A 27,822-nucleotide genomic window follows, 5' to 3' on the forward strand; every position below is an offset into this window, starting at 1 on the left:
ATTTGGATTTGTTTCTGTGTATTAGGTATATCTGCTAGGACTCTCAGTCTTTTTGGAGGGTCTCTGGTGCAGGCCAATGTCAGATGTTGCTTGTGACTGGCCTTCAGTACCCTTTTTGGAGGTATCAATGACCCATGGCTTGAGATTCCCTCTCCTGGGGCTGGGTGTGTTTGGGCAGGACCAAGAGACACACCCAAGTCTGCTTTTCTAAGGCTTGGGTCCAGAAGCAGATCAAGCAGAGACTCAAAGCACTCTGAGGTCTGCCTTTTCCTACAGGCTGATAAATCTGATTCTCTTATTGAGCCTCAGGCTGTAGAAACTCCAAGAGGTAGGATGAGAGGTTTTCCAGCAGGGTAGGGCAATTGCTTCCCCTCCAGGCAAAAGCTGCTTTGAAGGTAGATGTTTGCTTGAGAAAGATGCCCTCTGCCATATGGGGGATTGACTCGGCAAAGGAATCCAGATGGGTGCTCTCTGAGCTCCATGTCCAGAGCCCACAACTCTAGATTCTCTTCACAGGGCTCCAATCCTCTCTGCCCTCCCTCTACTGAAGCCCAAGGTGAGTATCTGCACATGAAACTTTGTGTGTTGGCCCTTTAAGAGGGTGCCTGCATTTCCAGCCATCTTTCCCTGGCAGACAGAAACCTGGCTGCTTTTCACAGCCAGTTATTATGTGGGCACCTTTCTCAATTCTGGTGCTCTGGGTGGGGAGCCCAGCTTGGGGTTTGGGCCCCAGAGTCCTCAGTGGGAACCCCCATAGCTGAGATCTCCCTCCAGACCTTCAGCTGCTGCCTGTGGGAGCCCGGCCAGCCCTCTCGTGTCCATACTTCCTACCAGTCTCTATGCTGTCTCCACTTTCTGTTCCCGGTTATGAGGGTGCTCTCCAGCTCATCTTCAGTTGCAGCTGATTATCAGGATGGTTTTTCTATATTTTTGTTGTCATTCCAGTTTGGTCCTGGGAGAGTGTCAGTGTAGCTTCCACTCAGTCCCCCGCCATCTTGAAAACCCCCAGTATCTTTTCTTTTAATAGTTTTATAATGGAAAATACCAACTGTTTCCAAAGTAGAGCAACTAATATAATGACGCTCTATGCACTTATAACTTAGATTCAACAATGATCAGCTCATTGCTAATTTCGGGTACACCCAGTCACTTCCACTTGCCCCTACTGGATTACCTTGAAGGAAATCCAAGACGTTGAGGGGAAGCAGAGTTTGCCACCCCCAAATATGCCTTTTAGGAGATACTGATGATTTTAAGTTGCTTATTTTTAAGATACAAAAGACTCAGAAAGAAATGTTGACCCTACCCATTTCCTGCCCAAAGGAATTCAGATAGTAAAACATGCTTCAGGAAGAGAACCTTAGCATAGTCACCTTTCCATGTAAGAATTAAATGTGCAGACAGAGAGGATCCAAGCAAATCTCTTGTTAGAACCCCCTCTGTGTCCCTTTGTTTCTGGGTGACCTGGCAAGAATGTGCCCTCTCTCATCTACCTATGAATTACCTACTACGCCTTTGAAACCCCAGACCCTTCTACTTTGTCCAAAATGGCATATAAACTCTCAACTGCCCAGTTAGTCCTGGGTCTCATATTCTTATGGACCCCTCATATGTACACACATAATGTACTTGGTAATTTTCTCCTGTTAAACTGTTTCATGTTAATTTGATTATTAGTCCAGCGAGAAGAATTTAGAAAAGAAGAAAACCATTTATTTCTCTGCCCACATAACATCATATCATCTTATCTGTAAACATTTTAATATTTAAAAATAACATAATCACAATATTATCACAATTTTTTAAAAGCAAAACCAAAAACATAATCACAAAAAATATTGTCCATAGTTCTGTTGCTGGTGGAAATGGGGTCCTTCCACGGAGTCACAAGAAAAGCATTTCCAGGGACCCACACATGGGAGGATGAGGCTTAGTGGTAAAAATTATTGGGGTTGAAATAGATGAGTGTCCCCAGGTTCTCATGTCTCATCTCTGTTCGTCCTGCTATGGAAAAAGTCCGGCCTCATGTTCTTACGCCCAGACACAGGGCTAGTATCCAGAAATTCTGTGCCATTACCTCAGTCCAGTTCGATCCCTGTCCACATCCCGCTAGCTTAGCTTTCGTCCCTGGCTGCGCTTTGGCTGGGGCTGCGCCCAGGCATGTGCTTCGAGCCCAGGTGGTCTGCTGGGGGCCCCAGGTGGCTGCTAGGCCCGCATGGCTACTATGGAGAGAGACTGCCTGAAGGAAGGGGGACAGTGGGGGGGAGAAAGAGGAGAGAGAGAGAGAGAGAGGGAGGAGAGAAGGAGAGGACTCCGCTAAGCTGGGATTGTATTATCTAGGGCTTGGGAGGGACACTAGGCACATTTTGAAACTAAAAAATCATTTCCCAGTCCTTCCTGGGCCTGCATTGGGTCTTTACGTCTGACCAATTCGTTTCCTAGATTCCGGGTCTGTGTCCCTTATCCAGTCCCTTTTTATTTTGCTGTTTATCATTATTGGGAACCAGATGAGGTACTTAAAGAAATAGCAAATATGGTAAAGTTCTTAGTTATTTTGTTACCGGTTCTTGATAATTGTTAAATTACTGGTTCTCAGCTTGACTGTTCTTCTGAATCTCCGGGGGTGTTTAAAACCAGTAAGGGTGAAACAACTGTGTGCGATACTACAGTGGTGCACAGGTGAGATATGCATTTTCCAAAACCACAGAACTGTACAACAGTGAACCTTAATGTGAACCATGGACATTAATTAATAATGACCTACCAATATTCACCAGTTCAAGAGTGTTCAGCAGTTGTAACAAATGTACAACACCAATGCAAGATATTAATAGGGGAGACTATAAGGGGTGGAGGTGGAGGGGGAGTATATGGGAACACTTAGTACTTTCTGTTTATTTTTTTTCTGTAAACATAAAATTGCTGTAAGAAATAAAGTCTATTAATTAAAAACAAAAGCCAAAAGCCAGAACAACCCACAGCCCACTTCCACTAGAGATTCTGATAAGACGTCTGAAGTCCAGCCAGGACTAGATATTCTTTAAAAGGATCTCGGATATTGCAAATGTGCACTTGGGGTTGAGCCACTGCCTTACTATGGGCATTGGAGCCCCAGGCAGCTTTTCTACTCAGGTTCCACCCCAGACTAGTCAAATCAGACTCTGGGGGTGCGACTTGTGCATTCCACGTGAGAGGTTCCCTGGATGATTGCCAGGTACAGCCAGGCCTGGTATGGAGCAGGTGGGTAATAGTTCAGCCCTGGTCTGAGCCCAAAGGGCCTTTGAGAGGGCATTGAGGAATCTTCCTTCTTGCAAGCACATCTGGTCAAGGCAAGCAGGGGAGGGGAGCCACAGCTGGTTTTAGTGGTTCTCAAAGGGTGGTCCCTGGGCCAGTATTATTGGCATCACCTGGGAATTTATTAGAAATGCAAACTCTTGGGCTCCACCCCAGACCTGCCGCCTGCACTGGGGAGGGGAGTGAGGGAGGAGGGCCCGGCAGCCTGTGTTTTGACAAGCCCTCCCGGTGATTCGGATGCACACCGCCGTCTGAGAACCACTGACTGAACCTCCTGACAACGATTTCTTCTGGTGCCTGGATTTTGACCTTGCCCCTCAATAAATGACAAACTCTAGTTTTATGCGTATACAGGGTGGGCAAAAGTAGGTTTGCAGCTGTACTACAAATAAACAGCACAAGACTAAATAATACAAGAATACACTCTGCGTTTCGTGTACTCACAACTGTAAACTTACTTCTGCCCACCTCTGCATATGAATTCCCAATGCTTAAGTCTTGGTTATTTTCCTTTCATTCTTGTCTAGTTTCTCTTCATTTCCTGAATTAACGTTGAGCCTTCGCTTAGTCATTTGTATTTCAGAGTTTAGATAGTGATTTTGAATGCATGAGGCAATATTTGAAAAGACAAATGAACTTGCATCTAATTTTCAGACAGTTAGTCTATAGTAGCATTGCCATGAAACCATTTTCTTTGTGCATTTGTTTAAGGCAAAGATTAAATGTCATTTGAGGACACAAACTTGGGACTGTAAGTGATTTTATGCACTTTAAAACACTGTTTCCAAAATTCTTACTTTTTATCACCGTATCACTTAATCTCTCATGAGACAGAGGGACCGTTGGCATATCATTGCTTTTCGGACAACTAAGGTCTGCACGGGGAGGGAACTGCCCATCCCTAAGTCATATGGTTATATGACGGCAGAGCTGTACTTTCCAGAAACCTCTTGGCCTTTGTGTCCCAGGGTCAGGCTTATTTCACCTGAACCCCGGGGAACTAAAACTCAAGCCTATATGTTCACAAAGAATTGTCTGCTGCTCGTGGATTTGCTGCTAGTTTTCAAATATAAGGGTTATGATTAATAAAAATGTGTATTTAAAATATTTTTAAATTCAGAGTAGATTTTTTTAAATCCCCACCTGAGAATATGCTATTACTGATTTTAGAGAGAGAAGAAGGGAGAGAGAGAGATAGAGAAACATTGATGTGAGAGAGACACATCGATCAGTTGCCCCCGACCAGGGATGGAATCGGCAGCCTGGGTATGTGCCCTGACTGAGAATCAAACCCGCAGCCTTTTGATATACAGGATGACACTCCAGCTGAGCCACACCGGCCAGGGCCAGAGTAGTTTTTAGACATATATTTTCTTGGTCAATGGATATTAAAATGAAAGGAGGTTCCCTTGAAAAGCCTTCCACGAACCATTGTCATTACCACTGAATGGGTAAGGATGTGCTGGGTCAGGCGGCAGTAACAAACCCCAAATCTCTGATACAAAACAACAAGGTTTATTTCTCGCTCATTACTTACCACAGGGGGTCGGCTGGGGATTCAGGCCCACACCTCCCTCCTCGTTGGGTTGGGCCAGTAGCTCAGCCGCCACCTGGAGCATTTCCCTTTGGGGGGCAGAGGGGCAGAGCATGGCGAGTGGGGCCCTGGTTCTTCTGGCCTCCTCCTGGATTGGACACACGTCACTGCCACTCAGAGCAATTCAAGGGCCACCACTAACACCAGGGGAAGGGAAGGACAAGCCCACATGTGCCTGAGAGGCGGGAATATTTTGGTGAACATGGTGCTGAACTGCAACTCTGTTCACTTTTGCCCTGTGGTGATGGGATGGGGGACACTGGGACTTTCCAAAGGCACATCACAAGAGACTTGAAAGAGTTTCATGATTAACACTTCAATGTCATCCAGTGCTTCTTAAATGTTGAATCACCTTAACCCTGTCCTCCACCACAATTCATACTACATTTTATTTTTCTACATAAAAGGGGAAAAACGCAGTCCTCCAAAGCGCCCTTCACCTCAGATGGCAGGGTCTGGAAGTGAACAATCGGAAGCAAGTGAAGGGAGAAGAGCTGATCTTTCATGAGCACTTGGCTGATCAGAGCTCGGGCTCGGTCTCTTCACACTCTCTGGGTGACTATCAACCTCTGTCCTGGGAAGCACTGATGTGGCCTGTGACTCCCTCTGCGTTCTGATTCCAGCTTCACCATCAGCCTCCGTCCTGGGAAGCACTGATGTGACCTGTGACTCCCTCTGCGTTCTGATTCCAGCTTCACCATCAGCCTCTGTCCTGAGAAGCACTGATGTGACCTGTGACTCCCTCTGCGTTCTGATTCCAGCTTCACTTGATAAGTGATTTCTCTCTATTCTTTAGTCACACTGTCACATGCCCTTTTCAAACCAAGTTTTAAAAATCTCTATTTTTATTTTAAAAGTTGTTTTTCTCTTAGACAATACCCACCCGTGGCTGCTGATACAAATATAATGAGTTACTACCAAGTAGGGACAATCTAAAGTTTTTAATTGCTCAGAAGTACTGTTTCATATCTTGCATCATATATGGTAAGTTAAGTTGCAAGGGTCTTTCTTTTTTTAAAAATATATTTTTATTGATATTTTAGAGAGGAAGGGAGAGGGAGAGAGATAGAAACATCAATGAGAGAGAAACACTGATCGTCTGCCTCCTGCACACCCCCACCAGGGATCGAGCCCACAACCCAGGCATGTGCCTTGACCAGGAATCAAACCAGTCACCTCCTGGTTTGTGGGTCGATGCTCACAACCACTGAGCCACGACAGCCAGGCGGGGATAGCCTTTAATTCCAGACTGCTTACGGATAAGCCTCCCGGAGTGCCTGCTGAAAGGCAGAGCCCTGCGCCCCACCCAGCTTCCCCATGTTTACGGAGAGGGACCCAGGAGTCCGCAGGTCTCATTAGCACTGTAGGTGACCTCTGTGGGCACTGAAGTTCGAGAAGCCCACTATGCTTTAACTCAGTCAACAGAACCCGTCTTCTACTCAGGGAAACACGGGTGAAAGCCTGCAAAGAACAAGAGGTAGAGGACTGAGGGAATGACCTTTGGAGCCTCCATACTCACTTCAGGGTGGTCACACACCTCTGCAGTGAGGCCGCGCAGAGGACAGTGGGCTCCCCCAGAGAGGCTGGCGGGCAATTTTGTCAGGCAGCTAAGTGCCCGTTCCTTTTGAAAAGTGAAGCAGGAATTCGAAGGTTATGAAGATCACCCAGGATTATTTATATTATAAAATCTATTAGGCTGATACCCAGAGTTTTAAAAAAATATGTATATGAGCCCTGACTGAGTAGCTCAGTTGGTTAGAGCATTGTCCTGATATGCCAAGGTTTTGGGTTCGATTCCCAGGTCAAGGCACATACAAGAATCAATGTTTCTCTCAAAAAAAAAAAAAAAATCAATTTATGAAATAAATAATTAAAAAATATGTATATGAATATATATTTATCAGAAAACATTACTCTGAAAAGAAGAGGTGAATTTGATAATGATAATTGATTAAATCTTAAAGGGTATAAGCATTTTATTTCCACATGAATGGAAATTATCAATCAGAAATGTTAATACATGAACACAAAGGAAGACATCAGGCTGCAGGAGGAAATGATCTGGGGAGAGCTAAGTTTCCCTGGAGCACAGATTGAAGCTCTGAGTCCTTTAATGTTCGGCCCCTTGAGTTTGGCCAGGGTCCCGTTGGGGACTGGGTGAGGAGCTCAGAGCTCCTTGGTGCAGTCCTGGGAGAGCAGGAAGAGTGCACACTCCTGCCCTTCCCTGGGACACCTGTGCTCCCAAACCTCTTCTGCCACAAAACTTGTCTGCCTGTGTTCCAGATGTTTAGACAATTACTCACCACACTGTGATAAACGCATTGCTTTTCTCTGAGCCCACACCTGGACACGCACGGAGGCAGGACGTGAGAGCTGAGAGGAAACCAAACGGGACGGAAGGAGGTGAGGGAAGAGCTGCGGGAAGGGTTTGGTGACGGGCAGAGGGGGCCAGAGCCCGCACGCGCCTGGCCTGCACCAGCTGTTCACACCCGCTCGCGCTGCTCTAGCTTTCAGCAGGCCCCGCAGCCCTCTTCCTCTCTCAGGGCGGAACGAAACCCAGCCTCCTTCCGGTGCTTTCCCAGGGCTGAGTGCTAACAAGTGGCAGTGCTGCCACCAAAATTGCAAACACCTTGTGGGACGTCTGGAGCTCAAGTCCTTTGGACAGAGACGTGCACTGACTCTGGACGCAGCCCTTCAGGTGCTCACTTGGGTTGAACCCGGGCGGCGGCCTCGCCCAGCGTGGCCTCTTGCTGGCGTGCTGGCGTGAAGTTCGGGGGCTGGGGAGGCGGCCCCTGTGCCCGTGAGGAGCCTCCCCGTGGCAAGCTTGCAGCAGTTTCCCAGACGCAGTTAGCTCACCCGGCTGTCCTCGCTGCCACCCCCAAACGAGTTTTCCTTCTCTCCGACGCTGCTTTCTATTTCCAGTCCGGTACATGTGCCACCAACAGGTGGCCCCCTGGCGGTGGCATCGAGTGTTTTCAAGGTCACTGAGGCGTCGATGACACCACACAGCCCAAACAGAAGGGCTGTTCCTTCCCCAGGCCCTGTGCTTCGTGCGAGCCCGTGGCTTCTCTCAAACACAGCGTCACGTGGCCACGACCGCTGCAGTCACGATCTTGCCCCGACCTGCGCAAGAGCAGAGGGCGTCTGTCTGAAGACTGCACGGCGTTCTGTCCGGCCTGCCGTCGCCTTCCCCAGTCAGAGGTGCAGCAGATTTTCTGCTGAACATGACTCATCCTCACGCGGTTATGGGAGGAACTTCAGGTCAAACAATTCCCCTTTTTTACCTCTCAGCCCAGTTGCTTTTTTAAAAAATGTGGTAAAATTCATATGCGGTGGGATTCGCCATGACAGCCAGTGAACACCCGACAGCCAGAGGTTTCCGGCTGGGCGCAGCGGGGCAGCCCCCACGCCCTCCAACTGCAGCCCGCGGCTCAGCCCCGCGCCCCGCAGGTTGTGCTGCCGTGAAAGTGTGTCTGCGGGGTGGGTGGGGGCCCTGGCTTGAACCACCACGGGATCGGCCCCTTCTTTTGATAAGGCGGCACCACCAGCAACCCACCTGCGCGGAGAACCCAGTTAACAGAAGCTGGAGTCGGGGGAGCTGGTCCGAGACACACACCAGGGGCGGTCTGCAAAGGGAAGTGGGCCCCGGCGTCTGCCCCTGTCAGTTTCTCCAGGGCCCGCGGGGCTTCACGGCGCTTCCTCATCAGCCTCGGGGAGGGGAAGTCCACGGGTGGAGGCAGGGGGAGGGAGACGGAGGTGGGGAGGAGACCGTGTGAAGCCGGAGCTGCTGTCCCCGAGGCCCGGGCAAAGGCAGGCTGCGGGTCCACCCGGCCATGCCCATCGGGAGGCCCAGCAGGAGACCGGGGCTGTCCCTGGTCGGCTCTCCTGGGAGTCCTGAAGCAGAGCAGAGAAGCTGAGCCCCTCGTGGGCAAGTGCACTGAGGCTCCAGCCTCCTTGGAGCAGCACCCTCTCCCCGGATGAGGGGCCCCTCTGCTTTTGACCGGCTTTGTCGCTGTTGTCCCAAGTGACTACAGTGGCCCATAGCAGGGACCAACAAGTGGCAGAGGAACAGACGCTTGAAGGCATAAATGACTCAGCAAAGCGCCAGAGCTTGAGCGATGAGCCATCTCTCCTCTGCCTTTTAGGGGCTGTGCCACTGGTGGAGGAAGGGGACAGGCTGGCCCGGCCTGCGAGGGTGGGGGTGACGCTGACACGGGCCACACACGCTCCTCCAGCACTGCAGCTGCAGAGCTCTGGCTGACACCTCGTTCGGACAGGAACACGAAGTCTAACAACCTGCACAAAGCCCAGGACCGGAGCCCCGCAGGATGTCATCTGCGGAGGCCCATGAGCCTCTGGACACACAGTGAGGCTCCCCCGGCCGCCAGGGCTGACTGGCGAGGCCGTGTGTGCCGGGCCGCTCACGGGCAGGCTCCTACATGCTCACTCCTGCTTGGCCCCTGTCCGTTTGTAACTCAGGCAAAAAGCTTCACCTCTCTGAGCCTCAGTTATTGCAAGTTCTACTAAATCTCCACTTTGCAGAACTTGCAATAACTGAGGCACAGAGGATTGGTTTGAGGATTAAAGAAGTTAATGGAAGTAAAGCGTTTAGATGTGAGACACCTATATGTAAAACTAGCTATTCTTATTATCATTCTTACCCACCGTGGCCACCAGTGAACCTGCATAGGCCACGAAAAGGAAAAAGACCAGATAGGGTCTGGAGAGACCTACTAGGGAGGTTGACTAAGGCACCGGGGATGCAAAAGGAGGAACCGCCCTCGGTGACCTTCGTCACTGCTCTTGTTTCTCAGGCTAGATATTCAGGGCTCCTGAGTCCAGTTCAGAGCCAAAGAAGTACAGGGCGGGGTCTAAGAAAGAGTGTTAGGAAAGAGGGCACTTAGGGCCAGAGACCCTTTTTCCCCCAACTTTATTTTGTTCATTAGATTCCACATATAAGTGACACCACATGGCGTTTGTCTCTTTCTGGCCTACTTCACTTAGCACAATACCCTCTAGGTCCATTCATGCTGTCACCAATGGTAAGGTTTCATAACTCTTCATGGCCAAGTCATGTTCCTTTGTACATATGGACCGAGAGAGTCTGCTATCCACTTGTCTACTGATGGGCACTGGGACTGCTTCCAAATCTCAGCCACTGTAAATAACGCTGCAATGAGCATAGGGGTCACATATTACTTCAAGTTAGTGTTTTGGATTCCTTCGATGTAGTCCCAGAAGTGGAATGGCTGCATCATAAGGCAGTCCACAGTGTTTCCACACTGTTTCCACAGTGGTTGCAGAGACTTTTGTTTGAGTTGGAGAAAGCAGTGCCCAGCTTTGGGCGAAGTGCTCCCCCCCACTCAGGACAACCACAGTCCAGAGCCCTGCCTTGGTCCGCCAGCATCAGAAAGCTCTATGATCGGTGAAGGGAAGGCCAGGGTCACCCAGCTGCCACTTGATGGGGGAGAAAGGCAGGGTTCATCACACAGCAGAAAAAGATTCACCTGCTCCAAAGGAAGATGGGGGAGCAGGGGCCTTGTGCAGGGAACCATGGAGAGCTGCAGTTTGACAGTGTCCCTGGCTGATGGCACAATCTAAACAGCTTGATTTTATCCCGGTAGCTGGTGACACCATGAGAAACCCAACTGGCAATGCTCTAAGCAGTTCTGTAAGATCCCCTAAGACAGGAGTGGGATAGGGCTGGTGTTCTGAACAGGAGGTAACTTTCATAATAATATTCCTTATTATGAATATTACCTCCTGTGACAGAGCACTGCTACCTGGGACCTTTCCTTCTCTTGTACCCGAGGCAGGTGCCAGTGCTGCGTGTGTCTTCTCCAGACATTGCAGTCAACTCCTAGGCTGTCACTTGTAAAGGACTCCCAGACAGACCCCTGTGCACTTCTGGAAGAGTCTGGATTATGTTATAGGTCCATGTACGTGTTAAATGAATTTGCCCCATTACTTATCTGACCTATAAGACAGAGCTTTGCTCAGTAGGAACAGTAACAGCAAAGTACAAATGATGATTTACTCTGTAAGTCTGATGCCCACAAAAAGCTGTGATCAATTTGAAAATTACTGAACACCAGGCACAGATTAGAGAAGCAGTGTTATTGGTGTTTTTCAATTTTATATATCAATTACAGTTTACATTTGTTATTTTGTATTAGTTTCAGGTGTAAAGCACAGTGGTTACATAATCGTATACTTTACAAAGTGGTCCCCCCGATCCTTCCAGCACCCACCTGACACTGTACATAATAATGACAGTGTAACTGACTGCATTCCTGTGCTGTAGGTTACAGCCACTGACTATTCTGTAATTACTAATCTGTACGCTCAATCCCTTCCTCTTTCACTCAGCCCCCAACCCTCCTCTCCTCTGGCAACCATGAGCCTAAGAGCATGATTATGAATTTGGTAAATTGTTTAAGATGCCAATACTCATTAACTACTACTCTCATGATTTTCAGCTTCATGTTCATGGATTTAAAAAGCTGTTTCCTGACTGAAAGCTTAACTATGGGAAAATGCAAAAATGATATTTTTTCCTGCTATGACTGGGAGAAGGAGCTCAAGGCTGCCCCCCTTTCTGTGCACCTCTGCTTCCTGCCCAGCACCGTCCAAGGGGGTGATGAAATGTGACTTCTCAGAGATGGAGGCTGTCCTTACCCAGGCTGGATCTGTAACTGCCAAGCAGATACTGAAGGGAGGTAACAGAATCACTTCCCGCTACTCCCTCTTGAGCAGCTTGTTCCTCTGTTCTGTACATGGCACGCCTGTGTCCCCAACATTCACTTGCTGAATCCTTAATCCCCGTGTGGTGGTGCTTGGAGGTGGGTATATGGAAGGTGGTGAGGTATATATGAGGTCATGAAGGTGACCCCTGGATTGAATTAGGGCCCTTTAAGAAGAGGAAAAACTAGAGCCCTCCCTCTGGTCTTAGCCACAGAGGAACAGCAGGAGATGGCCATCTGCAAGCAAGGAAGCAAGTTCTCACCAGACACGCCATCTGCCAGCACCTTGGTCTTGGACCCCCAGCATCCAACACTGTGAGGAAGGAAGGCCTACTGTTTAAGCCACATACTTTGTGGAATTTCTTAGAGCAGCCTGAGTTGACCAAGACACTGTCAGGAATCTTCCTCTACCTCCAAGTCTGGAGGGAGTTTGACAGGACCAAGTCTGCACCACTTCTGAGCACATCCCTTTCCAGAAGCTCAGAGATTGTCCCTTACTTTGAGGGTCTGTCCGTGTGAGTGACATGAGGCCTTCCTGTTCCCTGAAGCTTTCTCCTTTCCTTCCTGCATGCCTTTAGCAGAAGCAGCCATGTGTGGGGGGAACTGACTTTTCTGTCGAATTCACCAACCAAGCGGAGGGGAACCCCAGTCTCTTTGGAGGACTAGGAGGTGCATGTGTCCCAGTCGCAGGGGTGGTGTGTGCTCTGCCAGCGTTGACTTGACATCTTTCCTGGTGTCATCACTAGTCACAATCTTATAACATCACCCGCGGGTTTAGAGCTGTTCGTGTCCCAGCAAAGATTTTTAATGCACTTATACCTCAAGGCACTTACTGTGGCTGACGCTGTTAAATAAATAAAAAGGTGAAAGTATGAACAGTGCTTTCCAGATGGCCTGTGGATGGCATGCTGTTTCTAACACTGTTGTTTTTGTATATTAGTGAAGTTCAAAGCTCTGTTAGGAGGCTGACTAGGCCTTTGGGCACTTATTGTTTGGAGTATTTGTATGCCACAGCCATGAACCCAAACACATAACATGCATATGCATTGAAAATAATATAAAATCTCAAAAACTGGTTATCTTGAACCTTAAAATTTCAATTCAGAAAGATGCTTCTTTGCCAGGCCTTTTCGAATTCATTAGTCAGAGTTCTGGCTTTCATCAATCTTTTCTCAGCTCATCACTCTCTCTTTTTAAAAATATTTAAAATCCTCACTCAAGAATATGTTTTTACTGATTTTTAGAGAGAGAGGAAGCACGCAAGAGAGAAACATTGATGTGAGAGAGAAACATCAATCAGTTGCCCGCGCATGTGCCTCAACCTAGGGTCAAACCCTCAAGCCAGGCATGTACCCTGACCATGAAGTGAACCCATAACATTGTTGGTGTATGGGACAATGCTCCAACCAAATGAGCCCCCCCCCAGGGCTCGTCTCATCTCTTGTTCCCCTGACTCACAGCTTGCTCCAGTCATTCCAGGCCACTGCTGTTACTAAAGAATACTCTTATTTTCCCACATCCCATCCCTCTGTTCCTGATTCCTCCAGCCTAGAAACCTTCAACACACTCTACCTGTGGATCCCTTTCAAATTACAGACTGTAAAAAAATAATAATAAACGGAGCCTCTTTAAAATGGAGTGGAGCTGCCATGCCAGAGAAACTGCCTTGCACATCTTAAGCCTCAAACCTTTAACATTATATCATATGGGGAGTGTTTTAAACTCCTGGGCTGTCTGGATGAGATGTTCTTCATCCTGCATTCTCACCCAGCCTGGCACAGTGTCTTACCCACATAAACACTTGAGCATTCTGAGAATACATGCACTCCTGGGCTTGGTTTTCTTAGAAAGTGATGATAAAATAGTTTGTGCTCTCAGAGGAAATGAAAGATGCTTCATTATGGCAGCTTCGATGGGGGACGTTAGTTAGGAGTAACAAAACAATCAGACACTTGAGAATCCCCTGTAGGTAGAACACAAGGTGTGTAGAAATAGACAAACTTATCAAAAGAGGGGGAACAATAACCACACTAGTGCTCATTTAAGAGCAAAAGTTCTCGTTACATGAAAGAGGAGCAGGTTCTACAAGACGCTGAAGGAAAAACAAACAAGCGGGAGCACATACCATGTTCATGGACCATATACATGTCCATCTGCCCAAAGCCATCTACAGGGTCCATGGAATTCCTACCAAGATACCAATGGTGCATTTCACAGAACTAGAGCACATATTCCAAAAGGTATATGGAATCAAAAAAGACTCAGAAAAACAACAGCAGTCTTAAGAAACAAAGAACAAAATTGGAGTAATTATGCTACCTAATATCAAGCTACACTACAAGGCCATAGTAATAAAAATAGCCTGTTACTGGCATAAAAACAGACATATAGATCAATGAAACAGAATAGAGAACCCAGAAATAAACCCACACCTTTATAGTCAATATTTGACAAAGGAGGCAAAAACATACAATGGGTTAAAGATAGTCTATTCAATAAATGATAGTGGGAAAATTGGACACATATATGCAAAAAAATGAAACTAGATCACCTTCTTACACCATACACAACAATAAATTCAAAATGGATTAAAGACTTAAAATGTTAGACTTGAAACCATAAAAATCCTAGAAGAAAATATAGGCAGAAAAATCTCAGACATTTCTCATAGCAATACTTTTTCTGATAAATATCCCTGGGCAAGGGAAACAAAAGAAAAAATAAACAAATGGTACTAAATCAAGCTAAAAAATTTTTGCACAGCTAAGGAAATCATAAAAAAAATGAAAAGGCAACACACTGAATGAAAGAACGTATTTGCCGATAGATCTGATAAAGGATTAATATCCAAAATTTATAAGAACTTATACAACTCAACACCAAAAAGACAACCCGGTTAAAAAATGGACAAAGGTTTTGACCCAGTGATCCCACTTCTGGGAATATATCCTAAGAATCCCAAAACACTAATCGGAAAGAACACATGCACCCCTTATGCTCACGGTGTTATTTACAATAGCCAAGATCTGGAAACAGCCCAAATGCTCGTCAGTAGGTGAGTGGATAAAAAGCTTTGGGACATTTACACCATGGAATACTAAGTGATATAAGCCAGTCAGAGAAAGACAAATACTGTATGATCTCACCAATGAGTGGACTCTAATGAACAAAATAAACTGATGAACAAAGATGGATACTGGAATAGATTCACAGCTGCCAGAGGGGCAGGGGGTGAGTGGGGATGGATGAAAGAAGGTGAGGGATTAGCCACAGAACATACATGTATAGCCCATTAGCCAAAGAACATATATGTATAACCTATTAACCAAAGAAAACATTTGTGTAACCCATAGAATATGTATAACCCAAACGACAGTGTGGTGATGGTCAGAGTGAAGGGGGGGTGGGGGATGGCTGAGGCAGGTAAAGCGGGGAAAATGGGGACATCTGTAATAGTGTCGAAAATAAAAGTAAAGTAAAAAAATAGCTGTAGGACATTTACACAGTGGAGTACTACACATTCTCCTGAGAGCTGGGGCTACCTCTGATTCTTGGCTTTGGGCTTCCTCCAGGTCACACTCCAATGCCCAAAACAACCCTCCCTGACCAGGGCCTTCATGGACTTCCACGCTCTGCCCTGTCCACAGATGCAGACCCAGGCTCAGGGCAGCCGCCTCAGGCCCCTGGAGCCACCCAGGGAAGTTCCCACGCCCTCAAAGGGAACTAGTGAGATCTTGCTGCCCCGGCTCCAGCCCCCAGGGGTGCCCAGAACAGGTCCTTCCAGATGGGTGTCAGTGTGACTGCACCTTCTGGGCAGCCCCAGGTCATCAGCTTTAAAACAGCGGTAAAGTACACAAAACAGAAAACTGACCATCTTAATGCTTTTTAAATCCTTGCCGAGCCTGAGGTTTGCTCCTGAGGGCAGCAGACTCCCAGCAGGCAGAGAACCATCCTGGTCTGGGCGCAGAACAGATCTCGGGCTGCGCCCTGGAGGTGAGGCCCTCGTCCTGGCCCCACACACAGCCCTGCAGCTCCCACTCAGCAACAAGGCTCACTGGATTAAAGATTAGGCACAGGTCTAATTTTAAACAAAAGTTGAATTTCTAGTGTCAAAAGGGGTCAGTCAAATAGCTCAGAGCCTTCCACGCATCAGAAGCAGCGGGTGAAGTGGACCTTGAGAGTCTCCTTCATCGGAGCCTCCTGGGCAGTGTCTGCTCCCTTTCTCGGCTTCTAGGCCCAGGGCTGGGCAGGTTCTGTCCTCAGCTCAGTGCCCCTGCTCCTCCTACCCCCAAAGGCTTGCCTGACTCTGATGACTGCCTCCACCCCCACCCAGGGGTCCCATCTTTCTCCAGAAATCCCCAGGACCCTGAGAAGTTCTGGCCTCAACCATGAACAAACCTCCACAGGTCTGTGGTCTGACCCAGCTCTTCACATGGGCGATGTGAGGCCAGGGCAGGAGGGAGCATTTGCAAGGCTTCCAAAGTGTCACCCGTTCATGTGTTCATCATATGTTGGGAGGGCTTCCTACCTTGGGCCAGGCGCTCATCCCCGCCCTCGGGCCCTTAGACACTGGAAGAATGTTGAAGCTGATTTTAACATGTAGACACCGCCCTTGTGATATGCCAGGTGTTCCCACCGTTTTTCAAACATTAATTCTTTAACACCCCCCCATAACCTCAGAGAGGGTAGGGTTTTTACTGCTCAGTGCCGGAAGGGGAAACTGAGGCACAAGCAACACTGCTCTTAAGACTTGAACCTGTAAAATACAAATATTAGCACCTCACAACTGCTGGGGACTGGGCTTCTGGGCACGGTTTGGCTGGGCGCCTCAGCCTCCAGGTCTCCGTCAGGCAGGAGATGGGGTTCAACTGAGGCTCGACTGGGGAGAGGTCTCCTCCCAAGGTCACTCGCCTGCTGTTCATCAGGGTGCAGTTTGGACTGAGAGCCCGGGTTCCTGCCTGTTGGCCTCGGTTCTCTCCTAAGGGGCCTGTCCATAGGGCAGCTCAAACCATGGGCGCTTGCTCTCCCTGTTCCAGAGACATGACAGACAGAGACAGAGAGACAGAGAGACACATACAGAGAGGAAGTGAAATAGAGGCCAAGAGAAAGGAAGGGAGCTCAATGACGAGAGGACGAGAGAAGTGACAGGACCTGACATCCCGTCCCCTGGGCTGTGCTCTACGTGGTTCAGAAGCCAGTTCCTGAGCCCTCGGCAGATACACGAGGATGGTCCCGCCTGGGGCTGGACTCACTAGAAGCCGCTGTGACGGCTCCACCACGTGGACCCGCATGAGGCCCTCGGGCGGATTCTAAGCTTAACAAGAGACCACTGAGCCCCGGCCAGTGTGGCTCAGTGGTTAGAGAGCCAGCCCACGACCAAAGGGTTGTGGGTTCGATTCCCAGTCCAGGGCACATACCTGGGTTGCAGGTTCATCCCTGGCTCCCCAAGACCCTGGTCCGGGGTGGGTGCGGGAGGCAAGTGATCTATGTGTCTCTTTCACATCGATGTTTCTCTCTTTCTCTGTCTTTCCCTCTCCCTCCCCTGCTTCCACTCTAAAAAATCAATGGAAAAATATCCTTGGCTCACGATTAACAAAAAAAGAGGCCACTGGAAGGTTTTAGGCCAGTGAATGACAATGTCTGAATTTCCTGTCATTTCAGCCTCTTAAAGGTGCGAACTTGAAAGTGAGACCAAGATGGGCAGTGACTCCCCGAGACCACACGCTGGACCCAGGCCTGATTTGCAGGAGGTTCCCTGCCACGTCCCCTCATTCTCGTCCCTCTTCCACCTCTACACTGTGTAGCAGGTTCATGGGAGGCCAGGTGTTAGGGACGTTGTGGCATCCACACCTGATGGTGTCCTTGGGAAATGGTGTTCAGTGTCATCCTCACTGTGCGGGTTGGGAGACTGGGGGTCCCTGAGAGGCACAGAGGCGTCCCCAGGACACGGAACTGGGGGGCAAGGGGCTGTGAGCTCAGCCTTCCCCTCCCAGCGGGGCCCTGGCCCATCCCCAGGGAGCTGCGGGAGGGCTGGGTAGGTGCTGGGGTGCAGGTGTGGACAGGACCTGGCGAGGAGGGTGAGCTGGCAGAAGCCCAGAGGGGCTCTGGGTGGCTCTGATTGGAGGAAGGGGCCCAGGTCACGGAACCTTGAGGGGCAACCTCACTTCCTTGGTGACAGGTCCCCAGTAGAAATTAGAACTCCGGTAACCGGGTACCCACATTCTAGAGAAAACCGCCTTTCCTGCTCACTTGACTGGAGCAGTCAGGAGACTAGGATGTCTCTCTGTTGCTTCCCTTGCTTCCGAGGCTCTGGGCACAAAAAAGCCCAGAGTGAGAGATGTTTCTCTTTCTGTAGAAATCTGCGCAAGCGCCACAGCGGACACTCCTCGCCCTCTGGCCCGAGGCACCCTCAGGTAGCCAGGGGCAGCCCAGGGCAGGCCCATCCAGGCCAGGCCCCAACTGGGATCCCACCTGGGGGGCCCCACATACCTTGTGTGCGTCGGGGGTGGTAAGTGGCGCTCATCCTAAGCAGGAGCAGGTTGTTGGGTGTTAGAAGCCTGGAGGGTCTGTCATGTTCATGGCCCAGGTCATGGCTGACAGGAAGGGAAGCTGAGAGCTGTGGACCAAGCTCCTCTACCCACTTGTTACTCAGGAGTCCTCCAGGGGCCATCCTGTTCCCTCCCATCCTGGAGGTCTCTGCAGATGCCCCTCTGGGCCTGATCTGGGGAGTAGCATTTGTGGTCCATCTCCCCCACTGGCAGTGCCCAGGGAGGCCTCTGACACCCCTGGCCTGGGAACGGGCTTTGTCTCTGCAGAGCTCCAAGGAGGGTGTCACAGAGGAGCTGGCTGACGGGTTCACTTATGCCACCAACCGGTACCAGGTGCAGGAGCGCCAGGCCAGGAAAACCGTCCAACGCCAGTGCCGGTCTGAGGTGAGAGGTGGCCCACACCCAGGGCCTCCAGGTGGCTGGGGTGGGACCAGAACCCAGGCTCAAATCTGGGGCCTCAGTGTTTCCACAGGCCCACTCCCAAAGACATCTGTACCTCCAGCCCTCCCGACCAGGTCCCTGGTAGGGTAGAAATTCAGGCTTCACGTATTTCCTGGAGTAGTGGAGAAAATATTCTTCTGTCCTTGCTTTTTTCTCTTTTCATTGTTTAACTGCCTGCCCCAGGGATCCTGGGGAGCAGTCAGCACGACTGTCCTTGGAGACTGTCTCTGAGCCTCACACATCATCACACTGACAGATGCTGTGTATTTAAACAAATGGAAAGGGATGCAGGCACTGCATAGACTTTTCTGCCACTTGTCATCTCAGAGAGCACGGCCAACCAGTGTAGGAGGCCAGGTCAGGAGCTGTGGCCTCACTCACTGCCCTCACATCCCAGTAGGAGGGAGTTTTCCTCAGTGACCCAGCCTTTCACTGCGGTCGGGCTGTGACGTGGTTGTCGTGCTGCTAGTTCAGCAGGGCTGCTGGGGACATCCTCACCGTGTGCTAATTGACAGCGTCCTAGTTTGCTAGGTCTCTCATAGGACAGAACCGCAGGCGGGGTGGAGGGTTCCTGATGCCTCCTGGCTCAGTGCCCGCTCTGTCTTTGCAGAGCTCCGAGGATGACATCATCGAGGTGCTGGTCCACGGGCCCCACTACACCACCTACCGGGTCAGGGTGCAGGTGCACCAGGCCGACAACCCTGTCCAGGGCTGGTCCGAGGTGAGAGCTGGCCCAGGGCGGTCTCCATACCCAGGACCCCAAGATGATCATGAAGGGCCAAGAATACAGACTCACATCTGGGGATCTCCAGGGCTTTCCCACCAGAGTGACCACAGTCCCATGACAAAGGAATCTGGACCTCTGCTCCTCCCACCAGCTACATGGGAGAGTGAAAATTCACTCCTGCCTGGCCAGGCATGGCTCAGCGGTTGAGCGCTGACCTAGGATCCAGGCAACTGGGGTTCAGTTCCAGGTCAGGGCACATGCCCGGGTTGCGGGCTCGATCCCGTTGAGGGCGTGCAGGGGGCAGCCGATCAATGACTCTCTCACCATTGACGTTTCTATCTCTCTCTCTCCCTCTCCTTTCCTCTCTCTGAAATCAATAAAGATATATTTTTTTAAAAAAGAATTCACTCCTCACATACTTGTACGAATATTAGAGAGGGAAAAAAATTGTTTCACTTCACAGTAGACCATGAGCACATTTGCGTTTTGCTGTTTGTGTTGTTTAAATTCCCCACCCTGAGTATCCCATGGAGCAGTCAGCTCCACTGTCCTTGCAGACCTGGTCCAGTGACCGAGGTCGTTTGTCACGGTGATGCAGCCTTTCAGCCTGTGGACATCGCCCTAGTGCAGTTCAGCTGCAGGTCAGCAGTGCTGCCGGGAACACTTAAGTGTGTCCCTGTGCTCGGGCTGCCAGGACACAGGGCCACACTGGGTGCTGGGAACAGCAGGCATTCGTTTTCTCACAGTTCAAGAGGCTAGAAGTTAGGGCTGAGGACATCACCAGGGCTGTTTCCCGGGGGGTCTCTCCTGGGCTTGTAATCGGCCACCTTCCCTCTCTGTCACATGGAGTCCCCTCTGTGCTTCCATGTGTCCCCCCTCCTCTTCTAAGGATACTGGTCCTATTGGATTAAGGCCCACACCACTGAACCCACTTAACCTTAACTATGTGCTCAAATACAGGCATGTTCTGAAGTTCCAAGGGTTCCAAAGTCATGGAATTTGGGGGACACAATTCAGACCACAATATATAGTATCGTGTTCTGGAGATAGTCGCCCCCTGCTGGTGGGAGGATATGCACAGGTAAAATTTTAAGATCTGCAGGCAGATTCCAAATGCAAAGGGCTGTGGCAGTGAGGTTGTCAACAGCAGTTTCTGACGATGGCTGCTGCCTTGCACCCAGCCTGGCCCAGGGATTTCTCACTCACTGAAATTTCTACCTATCCGATAACAAGTTGTCCAAGGCAATCACAGTGTTTTTCATTGGAAATTGCCTCCCGGGGACTTTGGCTCACCTGGCAGTTTTTCACCTGCCACATGATTGGCTCCTTCCCGAGTCATCTGCTCAGACTCCTGCCTGGTGATCACCTTTCTCCAGGCCTTTGCCCCTTTGTGGAATGTGGGAGCTCCACAACGAGGGTCTCAAAACACCCTTTAATGTAAAAAGAAGAAACATGAGTGTCCTTTTGGAAGTCGGTGGTTTACATAGTGTGTCAATCCTGTATACTGTCCCCAAACTGGGGAGGGACAAGGTCCCAAACCTAGCACAGTCCTGTCCCCCTCTGCCTACCTCTCTCCATGTACTTCTCTCCTGACGGCCATGGCCAGGCTCAGAACAGGACTGTGGTGCGCAGGGTGCTCACAAGCCTGTCTCAGTCCTCAGCCAGATGCCCAGGGGCACGGAGGGCTGGGCTGGGCAGTGTACAGGACCCTCAGCAGAACTGTCAGTGGGAGGAAGAGCCTCATACAGACTTCGTGTTAAACCTACGGGATCACCAGGCTGCTACTCCCAGGACAGCCCCACAGGGGTCGGGGGTGTCATGGGCTGGCCCCTGGATAGGCAGGGGCAGGCACAGAGGCCCAGTCCCAAACGAGGGTGCCATGGGAGGGCAGTGAGCAAGGAAAGACCAGGACTCTGACTCTGCTGCCCACCTGCCTCTCCCCAAGGCCGTCACTTCCATGATGGGAACCTGCCCAGACCAGGTGCAGGGCTTCGGCCGGGCTCTCTGCTTCCCCTGGTTGGAGCTGAAGCAGGCCCTGGTGCAGGTCCGCCTCCCTGCCTCACAAGAGGTGGGCCACACTCACCTCCTTTGGGTTGAGCTGGCTTGCTCTTTGTGAAACTCCTCAGCAGATGTCCACAAACCATCTTTTAAAAATCTATGTTAGACACTTACGGAGAATGAAATGGAACTTACAATCCAGGGATCATTTAAAGCTCCTTTAATTTTCCACGACTCACAGCCATTCAGTGTCTCTTCCCCAAGCTCTCTCAGCAGCCGAGAAAGCTGTCTATGCCCCAGGAAGACTGTTAAACAGCTGTGTTCTCACAAGCTTTACAAATCTGGGCATGGGCTCTCGTTTCACTTCCTCCCTCCTTTCTAGTGAAAGGCCAGGAGACTAGGAGAGAGAGACATACTGGGCACCAGCCTCAACGCACAATAACCCTATAATAAAGCAACTGCACTGCTACTGTGCACACCTGTCCCTATGTGAATATTGAATCCACTTTGTGTTGATAAGGCCACAAGCATAAGCATGGTGTCTCAGGGTCCACCCTGTGGGACAGCTTGACGATCAAAAATGAAAACCAAGGAGAACGATAATAACTAATACTCATGAGCATCCACCACGTGGCAGACACCATACTAAGCACATTAAATACTTTGGATACAACTAAGTCTTTAATAGGCAGAATATGAAATAACCAGTTTCTGTGGGTGTCCACTCTCTTGGTCGGAAATTTTAGCATCTAAAAGTCTTTTTAATTATAGGAGTTAGATTTTCTTGGTCACATGAAGAAGTCCAGAGGTTTCATTCTTTTTTACAGCCAAGCAATATTCCACTGTCTACATGTACCATCATTTTCTTCATCTAACCGTCTGTGGACGGCACTTAGGCTGCTTCCTATCTTGGCTACTGTAAGTAATGCCACAGTGAACATGGGGTGCATGTATCTTTTTTAAATTAGTGTTTTGTATTTCTTCAGGTAAATACCCAAAAGTGGGATCACTGGGTCATATGGTAGTTCTAGTTTTAATTTTTTAAGAAACCTCCATACTGTGTTCCACAGTGGCTGCACCAGTTTGCAATCCCATCAACAGTGCATGAGGGCTCTCTTTTCTCCACATCCTCGCCAATATTTGTTGTTTGTTGATTTATTGATGATAGCCATTGTGAAATCTTACCATTTGTGACAACATGGGTGGACCTAAAAGGTATTATGCTAAGGGAAATAAGTTAGACAGAGAAAGACAAATACCATATAATTTCACTTGTATGTGAAATCTAAAAACAAAATACACAGCCCGGCCGGGCGTGGCTCAGCGGTTGAGCATCGACTTAGGATCCAGGCGATCGGGGTTTGATTCCCGGTCAGGGCACATGCCTCGGTTGCGGGCTTGATCCGCAGTCGGGGGAGTGCAGGAGGCAGCTGATCAATGACTCTCTCATCATTGATGTTCCTATCTCTCTCTCTCCCTCTCCCTTCCTCTCTGAAATCAATAAAGATATATTTTTTGAAAAAACAACAACAATAACAAAATACACAAACAAACAAACACAGAAACAAACCCATAAATGTACAGAATAAACTGATGGTGCCAGGTGGGTACTAGACTTATCAAGGGAGTCATATGGGAAGTTATATAAATGTCTAACCACTGTGCTATATACCTTGAACTAATATGTATAATATTGAATGTCAATGGTAATTGAAAAAGGTTTTAAAAATTAAAAAGAAAAAAAAGGGCTAGGGGTAAGCAAAGAGAGATCTGCATGGAGTCCCACTGCCAAAGGTAAGTCACAGTAGTTTATAGGTTATGTTCCTATGTTTGTATCCCCAGTGTTAGTCCTGGCCTTGTTACAGCTTTCAACCTGGAGTTCCCTGTACCCCCGAAGCTAAGTGAAGAGGCAAGGTGCTGAGTGGCGACTTGGGAGTGACCCCCCAGACCCGGTGAACCTGGGCCAAGAACGGGAACTGCAGGCACCAGCTCCCTTGCCCGTGTTGTCCCTCACGGACAGTCCTTTAGAACGAGGACTTCGTGGAATTAAGAAGAGTGAGTTTCCTGTCTAGATGAGTGATCTGGGGCAAACTGCTCAACTCTGTGAGTCTGTTTTTATAGGGAAAATGGGAACAGTGCTCCAGAGGGTGACTGGGGCCTTCAGGCGAGATGAAGTGTGTCAAAGGAGTTGGTGCATCAGACACTAGGCCTCTTTCTACCCCGCCTTGAACTGACCTGGGCGAACACTGCCCCCTGCTGGCCACGGGTAAAATCTGCTTGCATTCCATGGGATACTATGATCAGCTGTTGCGATTTTGATATAATGCAAACACTGTAGTCAAAGATTTATTATTTTCACAGCATTGGATGCTGTAAAGCTTTAATTAAGATGGTGCCATCAAAGTACGCAGGCCCCAAGGAATAACTTACACTGAACACAACTGTTACAAGATCCAGACGCTCACTCCCCTCATTAATTTAGGCAGTTGACAATCCATTCAGTTGAGAACTAGGTACACAGGTAACTCACACAGAAGCAGTTATTTTACAAAAATATCCTTCAGTTTGAAAAAGGTTTGCTGCCCAACTCTGGGTTCAGTTCCATAAGGAACTCTTACTAGTGCACTTAAGTGCATGAACTCCTGAAAGGGGCAAGACACTCGGAACATATTTCTTAAAAACCTGCCTTCATTTGCAATCAATCTACAATAAGACATTTCCAATAAAAAAACTGGGACCAAAGGGAAATTCTTTGATTCATAAAGCTGGAAATGGCCCGGCCGGGCGTGGCTCAGGGGTTGAGCGTCGACCTAGGATCCAGGCGATCTGGGTTCGATTCCCGGTCAGGGCACATGCCCGGGTTGTGGGCTCGATCAATGACTCTCTCATCATTGATGTTTCTCTCTGTCTCTCTCTCCTTCTCCTTTCCTCTCTCTGAAATCAATAAAGATATATTAAAAAGCTGGAAATGAAAATGATGTAACTTGCAGGAATGTATCTATTATGCCAACTAATACACAAATTACAGTTTTGATTTAATTTACTCACTGTTTTGCTGCAATTCTTTCTGAGGGGACATGTTACATTCCGTCTGCCTGAAGCAGCCACATAAATGAAAAGTTCTCTTCTCCTGCCCCCTGGCTGCAAGTACTTTTAATTAATCAGAGTGAAGGACTTGAGTCTTAATTTAAAGAAAGACATTTTTATTTAACCTTGGCTCTGGAGTATACTACCTTCTCCTTAAACGCCTTTGCCACTGATCCTTTTTTGTTGGTAAAGATGAGAATGGACTTTTAATTTCCATTCCCACCTACTTTCCCAAGAAGGCAGGCTCAAACGAGCGCAGGGTCCGTGAGCCAGTTCAGGTCCAGCGCCCCAAAGGAAAGGTAATCTAATTAATGAGAAAGAGATTGGGAGAGGTGGGGAGACACCCAGGCCTCCCTGAGGAGGAAACAGCTGGTGTTTGGGTGGAAACGCAGGCAGGAGCATAGAGGAGAGGGAGAGGCCCTTGTCAGGATCTTGAAGGTGTCCCCACAGCCCTGCACCGATGGCTCCGCCGCCTTCTCTTCTTGTTCCGCTCAGCCAGGTCCTTTAAGCTCTGTTTAATTTAGTTGCACAAAGGGTATGGGGTAAGTGCTTAAAAACTGCGGCATCTGAGGATACTCTAATAACACAACAGCTAAGTGCCAAAAATGACAGCAGCGACAAATAATAACACCCGCACTCAGAGCAGTCACTTTGTCCCGAGCACTATTCTAAGTGCGCGGGTTTATCAGCTCATTTAACCTCCGTAATAACCCATTGCAGCAAGCGCTGCAATTTCCCCCACGTTATCAGTGAGGAAGCGGAGGCAATTCTGAATCTCTGTGTGGCAAGGTTTCTTATTTTGGAGTGTTTCGTGTACCCCATATTTCATATCTTGCACTCCTAACCCCAGTGTGACAGGGCCCATCAGAAGGTAACTCAGGCTAAGTGAAGGCTCGAGGCTGGGCCCTTGTGCGTCACCAGAACATGGAGTTAGGGGCTTCAGGTGGATTTCAGTTCAACTTCAGTTCTCAAAGAGTTGTTATCATGTGAAAAAGACAAGGTTTCCATTTTCTTCTTGGAGGTGTAGAGAGCTGCAAAGAGCACTCTGCTCACATTTTCTACAAACAAAATGTGAGACAGACTTCAAATCGGTGACTCTTCTTGAACCCACGAGAGGATGGAGTTCTCAGGGAAACAGCCAACCCACCCGACTTGCTGGGGAAAACAAGGGCCTGCGGGGAGAAGCAGGGCCCACGGGCTCGCTAACTGCTGCGGAAAACGCTGCACGGCTGTGAGCTCCGACTCCTCAGCTAAGAATTTCTAATGACTCCCATAGACCGGGTATGGCTGCTGTGAAGCCCCTGCAGGTCCCACTGAAGGGGTTCGCATCAACTCGCTTTTCTTCAACAAAACCTGCCAAGTGCTTGTGGAGAACCTGGAGATTCATCTTCCATGTCCTTACTGGCCGGGACAGCGGAAGAGTAGCCGCTGCCAACCTCTGCCAACCTCTCCCCTACGAAGGAAAGCCTTAACTGGAGGGTGAAGACCAACAAAACTCACGGGTGGAAACCCTTGCAGCTGAGTAAGACAAAGGGGGGGAGGGAGGGGGGAGGGAGAAAGGAAGGAAGGAACTGTCCCCAGGGCGAGAAGCAGGAGCCTGTTCAGAGCCCCGAGTTCTAAAGCAGATCGACTCTGTATCCACAATGGTGGATACATGTCATTGTCCATTTGTCCAAGCTCACGGAATGTACACCCCCAAGAGCGAACCCTGATATAAACTGTGGGTTGGGGTGATAATGACCTGTGAATGTAGGTCCCTCGATTATAATAAATGTGCCACTGTGCTGCGGTGTTGCTAACGGCAGAGGTTTCACGCGAGGGCACGTTTCAGGCGGGCGGTCAGCCGCGGTGAGAGAAGAGCTCTGTTCGGAGGCACCGTAAGCGCCAGCACGTGGCTCCCCGAAAGCTCTGGGCGGCCTTGCAGCGTCCTGCCCGGGTTTCCGCAGGTGCAGCCGGGTGCGCGGGCGCTGCAGCTCTGGGACCGCGGGCCGCGCTCCGCAGGGCCTGGCGCGTGCAACGCGCCCAAGTGGAGAATCACCGGGTTCCATCTGGAAAACATCGTTCGGTCCTCAACTGTTTCCCCTGAAGGATTTGCCAATTACATGGCAATCATTTTCTTTAATAATAAAATCCCTTTAAATTGTGATGAAATGTTATTTGTTCTAATTGTTCATTTTTAGAAGCCATTGTTTTGTATCCTGATGTGTATTTTAAAGCAGGGTCCTGAAGTGCTTGAAAATTCTAAACTCCAGCACGCTGAACACATCCTAACGGTAAAACAACAAGCCTTAGTCCTTCACAGCCTGACGCCGATACCAGATATATACAGAACTGAAATTTAGTCCACACGGACCGCAGGCGAGCAAATAGTTTCAAAATAACACGTCATTACACACTAGGGCTTCTAATTAGTCAGGCACACGAATACTTTTTTTTTTTTTTTTAAATATACCTTTATTGATTTCAGAGAGAGGAAAAGAGAGAGAGAGAAACATCAATGATGAGAGAGTCATTCATCGAGCCCGCAACCCAGGCATGTGCCCTGACCGGGAATCGAACCCCGATCGCCTGGATCCCAGGTCGACGCTCAACCGCTGAGCCACACCTGGCCGGGCACAAATACTTATTTTAAAACAGTATTTTACTTTAGATGTGTTGTTTTCCCCAAACACATGGTCTAAACTCACCATTTTATAGATAGCTGGCTGTGCAAACAGTAACAGAATTTCCAGGTTCTGATCCATGACGCTGTAAGAAACAGTGCCAGCTCTTGTTTTGAAAACGCCGGCTCTCAGGCAGCTTGTTCCTGGGGGAGGGAAGGCGTGTTTCTACCACTAACTCACGCGGCATGAAAGTGGGCTGTAAGGATCCTGTTAGAACAAGGCACTGCATTTTGATCACTCTGGATTTAAAATATACTACATATTAATAAATAAAAGTCCGTTTTCCAAATCACACACTGTGGTGGACAAAAATGTAGTTAAAATACCTATTAATAGTTAAATTTATCGTGTGGGATAAGACGATCTCTCTTTAGGCTTACCAAAGAATCCGTTCCGTTTTGAATAGCTGGGACTCAGGTTCTTATCCAGACAGAATTACTGTTTTCCGTGATAGCTCACCTACCAAAACCTAGCTCGAGTCTGCTTAATGAAACTGAAACCACGAGAAATACCCAGGAGGAACCTAGTGAAATACCCAGAAGGAACCTAACGCAATAAACGCTTTCTGCGTGGGCCGGTGGGTCTGCGTGGGCCTGTGGGTCTGCGTGGGCCGGTGGGTCTGCGTGGGCCGGTGGGTCTGCGTGGGCCTGTGGGTCTGCGTGGGCCGGTGGGTCTGCGTGGGCCTGTGGGTCTGCGTGGGCCTGTGGGTCTGCGTGGGCCGGTGGGT

The 27,822-nt window shown here is 49.2% G+C and overlaps 1 pseudogene across 1 annotated transcript in view; it reads left to right on the plus strand.

Moving 5' to 3' along the window:
• LOC308566301 (uncharacterized protein C15orf39-like) overlaps positions 1–27,822 on the plus strand; it is a 41,330-nt pseudogene that overhangs the window by 11,529 nt on the left and 1,979 nt on the right. The window contains exons 3-5 of the transcript in view: positions 18,447–18,563; positions 19,231–19,341; positions 21,293–21,415. The product of the transcript in view is annotated as an uncharacterized protein C15orf39-like (transcript). The remainder of the gene's footprint in view (positions 1–18,446; positions 18,564–19,230; positions 19,342–21,292; positions 21,416–27,822) is intronic.

Source organism: Miniopterus schreibersii (genome assembly GCF_964146895.1).
Source record: "Miniopterus schreibersii genome assembly, chromosome: 13".
In the NCBI taxonomy this organism is placed as follows: Eukaryota; Metazoa; Chordata; class Mammalia; order Chiroptera; family Miniopteridae; genus Miniopterus; species Miniopterus schreibersii.